The sequence below is a fragment of the Lygodium microphyllum genome, chromosome 17 (genome assembly GCF_053477565.2).
Source record: "Lygodium microphyllum isolate KBCC chromosome 17, Lygodium_microphyllum_v1.1.10, whole genome shotgun sequence".
In the NCBI taxonomy this organism is placed as follows: domain Eukaryota; kingdom Viridiplantae; phylum Streptophyta; class Polypodiopsida; order Schizaeales; family Lygodiaceae; genus Lygodium; species Lygodium microphyllum.
In genome coordinates this window covers 98,253,008-98,265,105 of record NC_141151.1, presented here as the reverse complement: position 1 = coordinate 98,265,105, position 12,098 = coordinate 98,253,008, and positions in this window count along the sequence as shown.

Below are 12,098 nucleotides of genomic sequence, written 5' to 3'. Positions count from 1 at the left end.
TTGCAGATTGGCAGGTACCTTAGTACACTAAGCAAAAGAGATGAAAGGACAGATGAAGAGTTCAAGAAGATCAAAAGGAAAGCCTATGGTTATTTTCTCAAGGACGGATTCCTTTGGAAGCATCCGAAGAAAAGAGGCGGATTACCTTTGCGGGTTGTCTGCGATAGAGAGACACAGTTACAGGTGATGAGGGAGTTTCATGAGAGTCCTTGGGCTGGTCATAGAGGAGTGTGGGCTACTTATGAGAAAATCAAGGAGAAATATTGGTGGAAAGGCATGTACAGAGATGTTTCTCACTTTGTTGAGACTTGCAGAGACTGCTAGATGTATTCGGTAGTGCGTCATCGAGATGAGCTTCATCCGACCTATCTGCTATGCATTCATTATAAGTGGGTAGTTGATTTGGTTACCATGCCTATGGGTCTATGGCAGATGAGATACATTATTTTGGCTAGAGAGGATCTTACCAATCATGTTGAGGGCAGATCTTTGAGAACGAAGACCACTAGTGCAGTGTGTAAGTTCTTATTGGAGGAAATTTTCTACAGGTATGGTTGTGTGGGTAAGATCACTGCGGATCGTGGTGAATTGGATGCAGATGAAGCTAGGGAGTTTTTCTCTCAGCTAGGAATCAAGTTGGCTCTAACCACAGGATATAATCCAGAGGGAAATGGGAAGAGTGAAAGAGGGCATCCGCCGATAGTGAAAGCATTAGCCAAAGCATGCAGAGGACGGATTGGAGAATGGCCGAGACTTCTACCTTTTGCTTTATGGGCTGATCGTATGACTCACAGTGTTACCACAGGATATATGCCCGCAGAGTTGATGTATGGTCAGAAACCTGTTATGCCGACTGAGACTTGTGCTTTGACTTGGTCAGTTTTACCTTGGCAGGAGGATTTGACGAGAGAGGAGCTCTTAGCTCTTTGGATTCGACAGTTGGAGAGGAGACCAGAGGATATTCAGCTAGCTATTGACAGGTTGAAGGTTGCTAGACTAAGAAATAAGGACAGGTTTGATAGCAGGCATCGCTTGCGGCCTAGAGCAATAGAAGAGGGAGATTGGGTATTGGTCTTTGATAGCAGCCTTGAAATCAGCATACTACACTTCGGAAGATGGTGAAAAGATGGTTTGGGCCGTACATAGTCAGACATGTTTTTGATAATGCAACATATGAGTTCACAGAATTGGATGGGACAGTGCTTAGAGTGCCTATTACTGGAAAAAGAATCAAGATTTTCAAGAAAAGACATGATGAAGATTATGCATTGGAAGAATTTTCAAGAGAAGAGCAACGAGAAGAAACTCCAATGGAAGAGACAGATGATATGACAGATAATCTTGTTGATATACCGGAAATGCATAATGAAGAGATTGATCTGTTTGTGGATCTTGATGATAACGATCATGGATAGTTGGCCCATCCGGAGGATGCGCAGGATTAGAGGGGGTGGATGTCATATTGCTGCGCATTCGAGGTGTGAAAACCACCCAAAAGTTGTGTGTGTGATTTGATACTTTGTACATACTTAGTTGTTGTGTTTACATTTATTTTCTGCGTATGAGTATAGTAGGGAGGAGTTGGAGGCATAGTGGTGAGCATGATGAGATGCTTTCAGCCTATGTTGAGCAAGGTCAAGTGGAAAGCACAACTGATGCTGGTGAACGTGTTACACGTATTCGTTCAGGACTTTGCCTTCTCCTTCTCCAGCTACATCAAAAATACCTAATGATACCAAGCCTCCACATCCAGGAGTTGGAAAGAAGGAGCCCAAGCATATTGGACGCTTTGATGTTTTCGAGGATGATCCAGATCAAGACAGTGCAGATTCACCTCATGGGATCAAGAGCTTGCAGCAGCAGAAAGGAGAAGAAAAAGAGACTGTTGCAAAAGATGATGACGAGATCCTTTTTGAAAGAGACCTTGAAGGCCTTAGAGTATCTTCATCATCATGGACATATTCATCGAGATGTCAAGGCAGGGAATATTCTTGTTGATGGAAATGGTGCTATGAAACTTGGGGACTTTGGTGTTTCTGCTTGCATGTTTAATACTGGTGACAGACAACGATCAAGAAACACTTTCGTTGGAACCCCATGCTGGATGGCACCTGAGGTTATGGAGCAAGTTCATGGGTATGATTTCGCAAAGCAGAAAGCAACAGCATCAAGCTACAATAGCGATTGACTAGATATGACAGTCCTGACGATAGATGCTCCTTGAATAGCACTGCACTGACGATCCAAGATAATAGTGGAGAATCCACATCTGGTCGTGCAGTTGGGGACTCAAGGGCATTTGTCAGAAGGCTTAAATTTACAAGCCAAGACCCGGAAGATAAAGACATAGTACCACCTGCATATCTTAGGGTCAAACTCACCGCGAAAAGAGAGCACAATATCGATGCTCTGATTGATGAAGGAGCAGATTTTAATATCTTGACCTATGAATCATGGACCCTATTGGGCCAATCAGATCTCACACCGACTAATGCAACTCTTAGCCCTTATGGGGGACACCCACAAGCACTCATAGGGAAGTGTAAAATCCTTGCGACAATTGAAACTGAAAGCTTGCCTATCCTATTTTATGTTCCTCCAAGTAGTGTTAATTACGGGAAGGAAACCCTCCTAGGAAGACCCTTCAAAAGGGCGATCAAGTGTGAAGCCGACTATGTAGCACAGAGAATACACCTGACACTACCGGGTGTGAGGATAGTCACAACCTTTAGCAAGGGTGACCTCATCAAACCTCGAGGGAAAGGCAAGGAGGGTGCTGACATAACAGTCAAGCCTGCTAACAAGAGCAAGGACTTGGTGGAAGAGTTGATACAAGCATAGGTCGAACAACGAGAGCGAGTGAGTGACACCATGCCTGAAACTAGAAGGTCAAGAGACAAGGCCAAGGATGGGCTTTGGACTTACAAATATCGTAGAAGACCCCAAAAGAAGCCCAAGCCTTATAGACGCAGGCATCGATGGAGGGTTAGCACAACGCCGCGATGGATATCCAAAGCATTGCTATGTGCTCAAGGGTATTACATAGGTAACCGATGGATTTGGATACCAAAACCCCCTGCTAAACCACCTCTATCAGTTGAAGGCCAGATTGCACCAAAAGCAATGAAGCGCAGGAGGAAATCTAAGAGAAACTCTAGGTCTCAAGGAAAGAAACCAAACATGAGTGTTCGAAAGAAAGAGCCTCAGCCAAAAAAGCCTTTGATTTCCCAAGAGGATAACAGGCATCATACGCACAGCATTGCTCATGGCAAGGCTGATCGCTCAACAAAGCACATGGCACAATCGTCTAATAGCCTCGAGCAAATCATTTAGGCAGTGCCAAGTCCACCTAAGAGTCCTAGATCTCCTACACCCTCTTGTCCCAAACAGACATAGGAAGCACAACAACAATTGTCAAGGGCGGCTGCTCAATCCCAATCTCTATCTCCATCTAAGCTTCCAAATGTCCAAGAGGTGGGACATGACACCATCTGTAGCTCTTGGCCCAAGGATATGCCTGAGCAACCTAATGTGACTAGATCAACTCATTCTCGATTCACACAGATGAATGCTCAAAGGGCAACAAAAGACACGACCACTTCCGATCACCCTAGGGACTTGACACCGCAATCCACGAAGGGTAGCCAGTCCACTGGACTAGCCGCTACTACTTCCAATCAAGGATCACCACAACCCTTGGCCGTGACAATGCCCCTTGTGGAACATGTCCTTAGTAGTTTACCTGTGGAGGAGGTGTTGCAACCAACTTCCTTGACAACTCCAGCACTTCCAAAGTGCCTAAAGCCTAGGCTAGAGGAGTTAAACACAAGGGAATTGGCTGAAGAGCTAGACTCTCCAAAAAGGGAGGCAGTTGTACCCTCACAACCTAGCGAGGCTATTCAGCAGGCTGTGGGTATGTCCCATGAGGACACACCAGAGAGAGAGATTGCTAAGGCCCAACCAAGCACATCAACAGTTGACCTAGTCCAAGGTCCTGAGTCATTGAGAGATGCACCTTCACTGACCAAGAAAAAGAGGAGAAAACAGTGAAAACAATAGCAGTTTACAGGTGGTTGTGGACCCCAAGAACATTGGCACCAAGAGCGCTGGAGAGTTGAGGAATAAAGCATCGAGTCCATCCACCAATGACCCCATTGATGCCTCTCCTAATAGCGGTGAAACCTTAGACACATCCGTGTGCTCTAAAAAATCAAAGCAGTCGTTACCATCAACGACTGCTTGCAACACTCAATCCACTGACAATAGAACTCGCATTGACCAATTAAGAGTGGATACAATGCTGTCACAACAGGGTGAAAATTTTATACCAGTCACATCCAAGGAGAAACATGACACAATAATGAAGCCTCAGGAGAAACATGGAAACCCCAAGAGCATAAGAAATCTTACTGTTGGCCAAACTTGCTCGTCTAGGCCTGAGTCCCCCAGCAACGCTGAAGCCCAGGTAAACTCCTAGAACCTTGCATGAGATAGCAATCGAGCAAGCCCTCGTTAAACATAGAAATGTCACAGAATGCTTAACCAAGTTGGATACTAAGCTCAAAGTATTCGCACGTGTCTATGTCCTGGCAGACATGGGTGTGTTCCCTAAAGAGCAGCTTGAAGAATACTTGCCATTTTTCTTATCTTGGGAAGAGCAAGAACATCTTGACGAGCACTATAAGAGGCTCCTATATGAACGCATGCGACTCATCTCTGATGAGGAAGCCGACGAGCTACACTTAACTGTAACATTCAATGATGTGCTTTGCCAACCAAATCTCTTAGAGATAGAGCAACTAAAGCGACTATAAGAGGGTCAAAGTCAATTTGAACAACATTGGTGTGAAAATTGCGTTGCAATGACCAAACTAGGAGCCCAGATCATGACAGTCTCAAAGGAGAAATTGGCCAAATGGCATTCTCAAAGAGACCCAACCTATGTGGCACCAACTTCTTTTCAAGTGCTGGCTGCCATTCGGGGTATGGACTTAGCTGAAACTAACCAAGAGAACTCTCTATTTGATAAGGTTTTCACTGAGGAGGAGTTACATGTTGCCAGTAGACTCGGACAAGGTTCCATGCTACTCAATGTTGCAAAATATCTATGGGTATTGAGTAAGCTGCCACAAGTACTAGATGCATGTGCCACGCTCCAGTACGATCTGGAGTTCTACAATTGGCTTTTATCCTCATAAAGTGACATGGATTCATAGATATGTATATAAGTAAACAATGACTTTTGTGACCCTGTATAGACAATGTCAATACACACAAGCAATGATAGTCAAGCGCAGGGAGAAGAGTTGGGTTCAACAAGCTAAGCTCCTCAGTCCCTCCTCTCAACGCACATTTAGAAGTTGTGTGACCATTAACGCCTCCAGGTGGAGGGCATGCAACCCTCATCACCACCATAGGAAGCTCTCACCAACATCTCTGAGGGTGTGGACAGGGTACCGTCCCTTCCCATACACCTTTTCCCTTTATGGTCTATCCTTCGAAGATGAGCCCTGCCCCGCTCCCTGACAACCAGTCCATGCAACTTAGCATAAGCCAAGATTTGCTAATGGCTGGAGGCCAAATGAACATCATCACAGGGGCCATCCCTCTACTACAACCACTGCATGCCTCACCTCTTCCCTCCTCATCATATGCGCTGGATAACCCACACTATAATCCCTTCCATGCGAATGGTTTTATCCTGTAACAAGGCCTAATCCTTGGTTCGCATTTTGCAGGTCCCCCTACATGGAAGACATGGAGCACCCAGGGCAGCTGGCTTGCAGAGATGCTCTCTGCCGTCGAAGGAAACATGCAGCACAAGCTCCTCCACCGCTGTACTACATGCCTAGCCTCAAAAGTTATGCAAAGAAACGAGGCCCCAAGCGACACTGCCCCGGATGTAAGCCCAAAAATCCCCAGGCCAAGGGAATAGAAGCTCAAGGGAGCACACAAGGCATGGCAACACCGGATGTGCGGGCCCCTAACAAACGCTCGGGCACCAGATGCTCGAAAGCGGAGAGGGCAGCTCGAGAAAAGGAAGAATTTGATGCATTGTTCAAAAGCATTTTGGAAACGGTTGCGGTCAGAGACTACACCATTCAAGTCCCAGGCGACATCTTCCCCGCCCAACTTCACAGGAGCCCCTCCCCAGTAGAGCCTCAATTGCCTGACCACCCAGACTCACCCCACCTTGTGCAAATAGAGTAGCTCCTATGATATGCAAGCAACTTAACAATGGCCATCTTGCCATAACTTTTTGTCTTTTGATGGTTAAAGGGGTAGACTCCCCACTTGTACACACTTTTCTCACCTATTGCTAATATATGCCAAGTCTTTAACAAGCACCAGAATAGGCATTGCAATTAGCATCATAGGATTTTGAAAAAGTAATATCTTGACATGATTGCATTTTTTCGTTGTACTTGATACATGCGACTTGTATATACTCTCATGAAGTGACAAGTGGATGCAGGATGACACAGGTCTTCGTGTGAACGTGTTCAATGCCCAGGTCACCGCAAGACCACCAACCTCACAAATAACCGCGACAAAACCACGCTGCCAAACACAGAGAATCACCCTTACGAGTGCCCACATCGCATGACCCAAAGCATAGTCATGGGCTACACTCTCTTTCTGGGTCAAGCTCTACAATTTGCTCACGACAATTGTTACCTCAATTATACCGACATCGCGTGTCACAAAGAGGTTTGCAATATCTCAAGTGTATCTCCCAATCTCAACAACTGCTCCTCTAACAATGAGGCTAGGGCACAATCATCACTGTAATATCCATTTCCTGAGCCTTCGAAGCTTGAAATTTTCCAACCCATTGAAAGGCTGATAGCCTCAACATATTGCAATGGTTGTACTCAGGCAAGTCAAAAAAAAAATCATAAGAAAAAAAAATTAAAAAAATAGAAAAGGAAAAAAAAAAGAAGAGAACGAAAAGATAACAAGCACCCACGATTACAGCACAACACCTAGGGGTCCTCAAATTAGGTGCGTCTAGTGACCTTGGTCGGCTGGCTCCGTCCCTAGTCCCCTAGCCCCTTAGCATCACCCACAATTGTTCAGGGTACACCAAGGGCAGGACATACCTAGGGAGCTTGTCTCACCTATGATTAGACCTGTCACCCTGACCCATTCACATGATTCCCTCTTGCACTCTACCTTAATACCATTGCAATCAATTGTGGTAAGCACCGCACGAATGGCCATGAGAAGTACACTGTCCTCATCACGTAGGTCCAATAGCTACCAGTTTACCAATTGTGCAGTGTCCCTATGTTCAATTATGTTACGTCGTGCAGTCACATTGCAAAGGATGTCGCAGACACCTTCACGTGTACTTCTTCTCAACATGGACAACTTTGCTTCATCCACACATCGTTATGAGAAACCAGCCCGCGATCTTCTACCTATGTAATATCTAAGTATGCACGAGCACTCATATAATATATGCACTGAAGTATATACACATTTTGGGTCCTCAAGTGCGGGACAATACTCTCAGCTTGCTTAGAGTTTGACCTATCTCCCAAACTAATTAAGCTATCTCTTGTGCACGATAGAGAAGACTAGCACTACCCCTAGGGAGAGACCACCTATGAGAGGTTTTCAATTGTAGGTATTGAAGACTCCAACGAAGGTGTCATTTGCTCTTCATCGACACTCAACTCTGAATTCCTATCCTTTATCATCTTGCAAGCCCACCAAGAATCGTCATGTGGAGAATCCCCAACCAACCGCCACTTATACTCCATCGGTGCAATCCCCACAAAGAATAGCCCTACCACCAGCCACCTAAAGCACCAATGTGCCCCCACCGACCTTCCTCCCCACCACTACCAACACTCCTCCATGGCAACCACAGACGTTCTTGCCACCCACGTCTTCGGTGCGTGCTAAAGCCTGCTACCTACGACGGTGAGTGCCATGGGACTGGCACTCGTCTAGGAGGGGGTAATGTTAACCCTCAAATGAACGAAGGTGGAAAATCCAGAAAAGCTAAAGCAAAAGACAAAGGCCAAGGCAAAGTGAAACGGAAGACAAAGACGCACAAGGAGAAAAGTCCTAAATAAGGGAGAAAGGCGCGCAAGGAAAAGCACAAGTCAATACTTTTGTAAATGAGCGCAAGCACATCATGGTTTAATTCAAGTAGCACCGGGCTCTCACCCGTGCAATTTGTAAATGTAGATGGGCGGTGGAAAGGAAGCTAGGAAGATAGAAGAACAATGGGAAAAAGGGCCTGGGCCATGGCCGGCCATGTAAAAAAGGGGGATAAGGGGATGACTGCCCAAAAGGGATTTAGGGTTTTGTATATAAAGTTGAAAAGTGAATGAGAAGCTCATTCTTGTGTGTGGCCAAAAGTGGCTCTCCCCTTCTTCTTCTTCTTCTTCTTCTTATTCTTGCTTGCTTGAGCTTATGCTTGAGAGAGAGTGTGTGAGAGTGTGAGGGAGTGAGTGTGTGAGGGTGAGGGACTGGGGAGGAGAAGCTCTCCATCTTCTCCTCTCTTCTTCTCTTCTATTCTCTTCTCTTGACTTGCTCGCGGCAATGGAGCTTGGAGCGTGGAGATTGAGGATGGAGCTTGCTTGAAGCTTGCACTTAGATCATGGAGCTACCGGAGTGCGCAGGAGAGGAGGTAACTCGATCGGCATGGAGCTAAGCTCGCTACACCCGTAGATATGGATGGCGCGTTGGCTATGTGAGAGGTAGCCATTAGTGCTCGGCTTGGAACGCTTGAAACAATAAGCGGTCCGTGGGTCTTGGCGGTTGAGCGAAAGCTCCCACAGTGGGGACGTCTACTCCAGTCACTCCAGCTTTTGCTCAACCGTTCATAGGTGGAACCCCTATGGGTGCTACTTCGAGAGATACTACCCCCGTAGGTACACCAGATGTACAGGGGTCTCCTGGATATGCCCAGTAGCGTGGTCGCAAGTGGGAGAGGACACATCTTAGGCATACCCCAGAGGGGTATGGATACCTTGTAGATAATATGACATGATGAGGGAAGGAGGATGATGGCTCCTATGAGAGAGTTGTGCCAACAAGTTTTTCGGCACAAAGTCTTGGATCATTGGAAGAACATACCGGAGGGGAGCAAGGACTACATAGTAGCATCCTTTCATGAGGAGTTTCCAGTACGAGAGCCGTAACAAATAGGTTTTCCACGGGCTAGATGGCGGAGTGCATGTGTATGTACATGTCACAAAGACGATCAGACGCACGCAAGGCACTTAAGAGTGGGGCCTCAAAGCCCAAGTGACTAGATGAGGACGAATGGCGCTGACTCAAGGTGGAGGCTACAGATTCTCCAGGGTGTTGGAGACAACAGCGCGAGATAGTGAGGGAACGACTGGGCGCCGGAGTGGTCCATCATCTTGGGAGTGGCGGCCATAGGACATATCTAGAGGACTTTGTATTTTTTTCTTTTGTTCTACTTGCTTATTTTTTTGCAATATCCCTTGCACTAACAATCGTGTTTCTAACAGTTGTATTTTTTTTTCTTTGCAGCACTCCATTATAAACCGCGATCCCACCGGTCTAAAGACTCAAAATGCAAAGAGACAAGGTCTCACTACATTGATCGACCGATTATATGGACGTGGTGGCCCTGTAAGTCACTCATCTTTCTTGTCCGTAGTTACTAAGTTTAATTAAAATGCATTATTGTATGGTGGAGTGATGTGTACTTGTTTCTTTTTTTGCAGAGTCCATTCGATACTCCTTTGCGACGGGACGAGGTTTTGGATGGTGAGTATCTATAGCTCACCCTTGGATCCCTAGAACTCACATACTCTTCTTTTTTGGTCACGTGATTTGTGTAGGCATTTTCTATGCAGTAGTAGTATCTTGCCATGATGGTACCGATCGCTTTCATTACGTGATTATATATTTATTTAATGTATTAGTGTTATGATTCAAGTACAGTTTGCATTTATTTACACGAGCATTGTACACATTACTAAAATTATTTTGTATGGCCCAAATAAAACACATAGTGCTATATCAAGCTGTCCTACCACAATTTTTTTTTCCATGTTACTGTCACTATTAGTGTTGCAAATTTACTGCACGTGTCGCCATCAGCATCGCAATATGCATCCCAAAGCGTCATTATCAGCGTCACTATTTGCATCAGTAGCGATGTTGATACCGACGCAAATAGCGACATTGATAATGACGCTGATACCAATGCAAATAGCGACGCTGATAACGACCCTGATACCAACTATTCTATGGTGTCGCCAATACCGACGTTTTTTGTGACGACGGGGGCAAATTTCTTTATGAACATTTTCATCACTTTAAATGTCGGTATAAGGCCTGTATCTTGTAGTAATAGTCAGTGTCATACTCAAGATTGTGTTTATGAGTCCAAGCTTCCATCTTGGAACCTAATTCACTTGAGTAATAGTTGGTCTAATATCTAATCTATGTCATCATGAACATTATCTTTGTGTTCCATCTACCATATCCATGCTCTAAATCCATACATTTCAATAGTTGGAGAATGAAATAAAGCAAGCAGGCAATGGGTAAGAAGCTCTTCCATCTTGCTAGAAACTTAATGAGGCAAATAAGGATATAGTCTCCAATTGCAATGAAACTTAATGAGTAGGAAGAACATTGTAAAATCTATAGATCTGCCCTTTTAGGACTTTCCCAATGTGATTTTTGGTATTTGAGGTCATTTTGGCATCTGTTTTGAACCTATAAGTGGTCCGAATAGCAATTATGGGTATACTACAATTTCAACTATGTCAACCATTTATAGGTACATAATTTACAAATTTAAAATCTATAAGATTTTAAGTGTTTGCTAAGTTGCAGACACAAAGAGCATCTGCATACAAATTACAAATTGTGGTTATTGTTGTGCAATCATTGAAAAATATTGTGTGTTTAATTGTGTGCACCTAGTATCAGCTTGCTTGCATATTGTAGTTTTTTGTAAGGTTTTTTTTTTAATGCTTGGAAAATTTAATCAAATTATTAACAAGAAGCTTGATAAGAACAGTTATTCTACATGGGAATTAAGGATGAAAATTTTCTTGAAGAGAAAATGTATTCATAATTACATTAAAGGATACATGGTAGTAGCACCTGAAGTTATTGTACGAAGAGCTACTGTAGAACAAGTAAAGGCTAAGAAAGATTGGAAGTGGAGATAGAGTCAAATCATGCATTGGCTATCTATTAGTATCATAGATAGCATGATGGGCTATTTGTAGGAATCTGATACCCCCGCTATTGTATGGAAGAATTTGGCAAGATTGTTCGAAGTAAACACAAAGGCCACAAAGTTGCAACTCAAGTCAGAGCTGAACCAAGTGAAAAGAGGGAACATATCCATTAATGATTATGCCTTGAATATCAAGAGTATTGTGAAAGCTCATGGATCTATCAATGTGGTAATTGATGATGATGATGTGATACGTGCATACTTAGGTGGACTTAAAGATGAATACAAGAGATTTCGATCATCTATGAATATGAGGGATGATATCCTTAATTTTGCAAACTTGACTTCTATGCTCATACTTGAGGAGAAGAACCTTACTTGGATTCCTTCTCTTCTCAAAGAAAGAGTAAGTCTAAACAAGTATTTTTTGTTTGCATTGTCTTGAGTCACTAAAAAACATGAAAATGTGTAAATTTTATCTAATTTTGGCTTAGTTCATGTATGTCTTATGGTCTCCCATAGCATGTAAATTTTTTTCTAGTTTTGGATTAGTTCATGTATGTCTCATGGTCTCCCATAGCATATAGAGGTATAAAGAAGACAAAATAGTAATCTTACACTTATACCCTACAATTTGCAAATAGGCCTTTCAACAATTTCAAAAGGCCTATTTTTGTGCCATAGGTTCTAGGTCCTTTTTAGTGTTGTTTGAGCTAGTTTAGCACATGCCTTTTGTCCCACATACTAAATTATGTAAATCTTTGTAGGTGTCTTAAGCTTTCATTGCCACAAGTCAAGGTTTGGAAAATCCATGCTATGGATCCTGTGATCTTTACAAAGGCATGTGGTTTAAGTATTTCTTCTTACAAGGGTTGGTCTCTTGTTAGTCCTCCTCCTTGAGGATCTA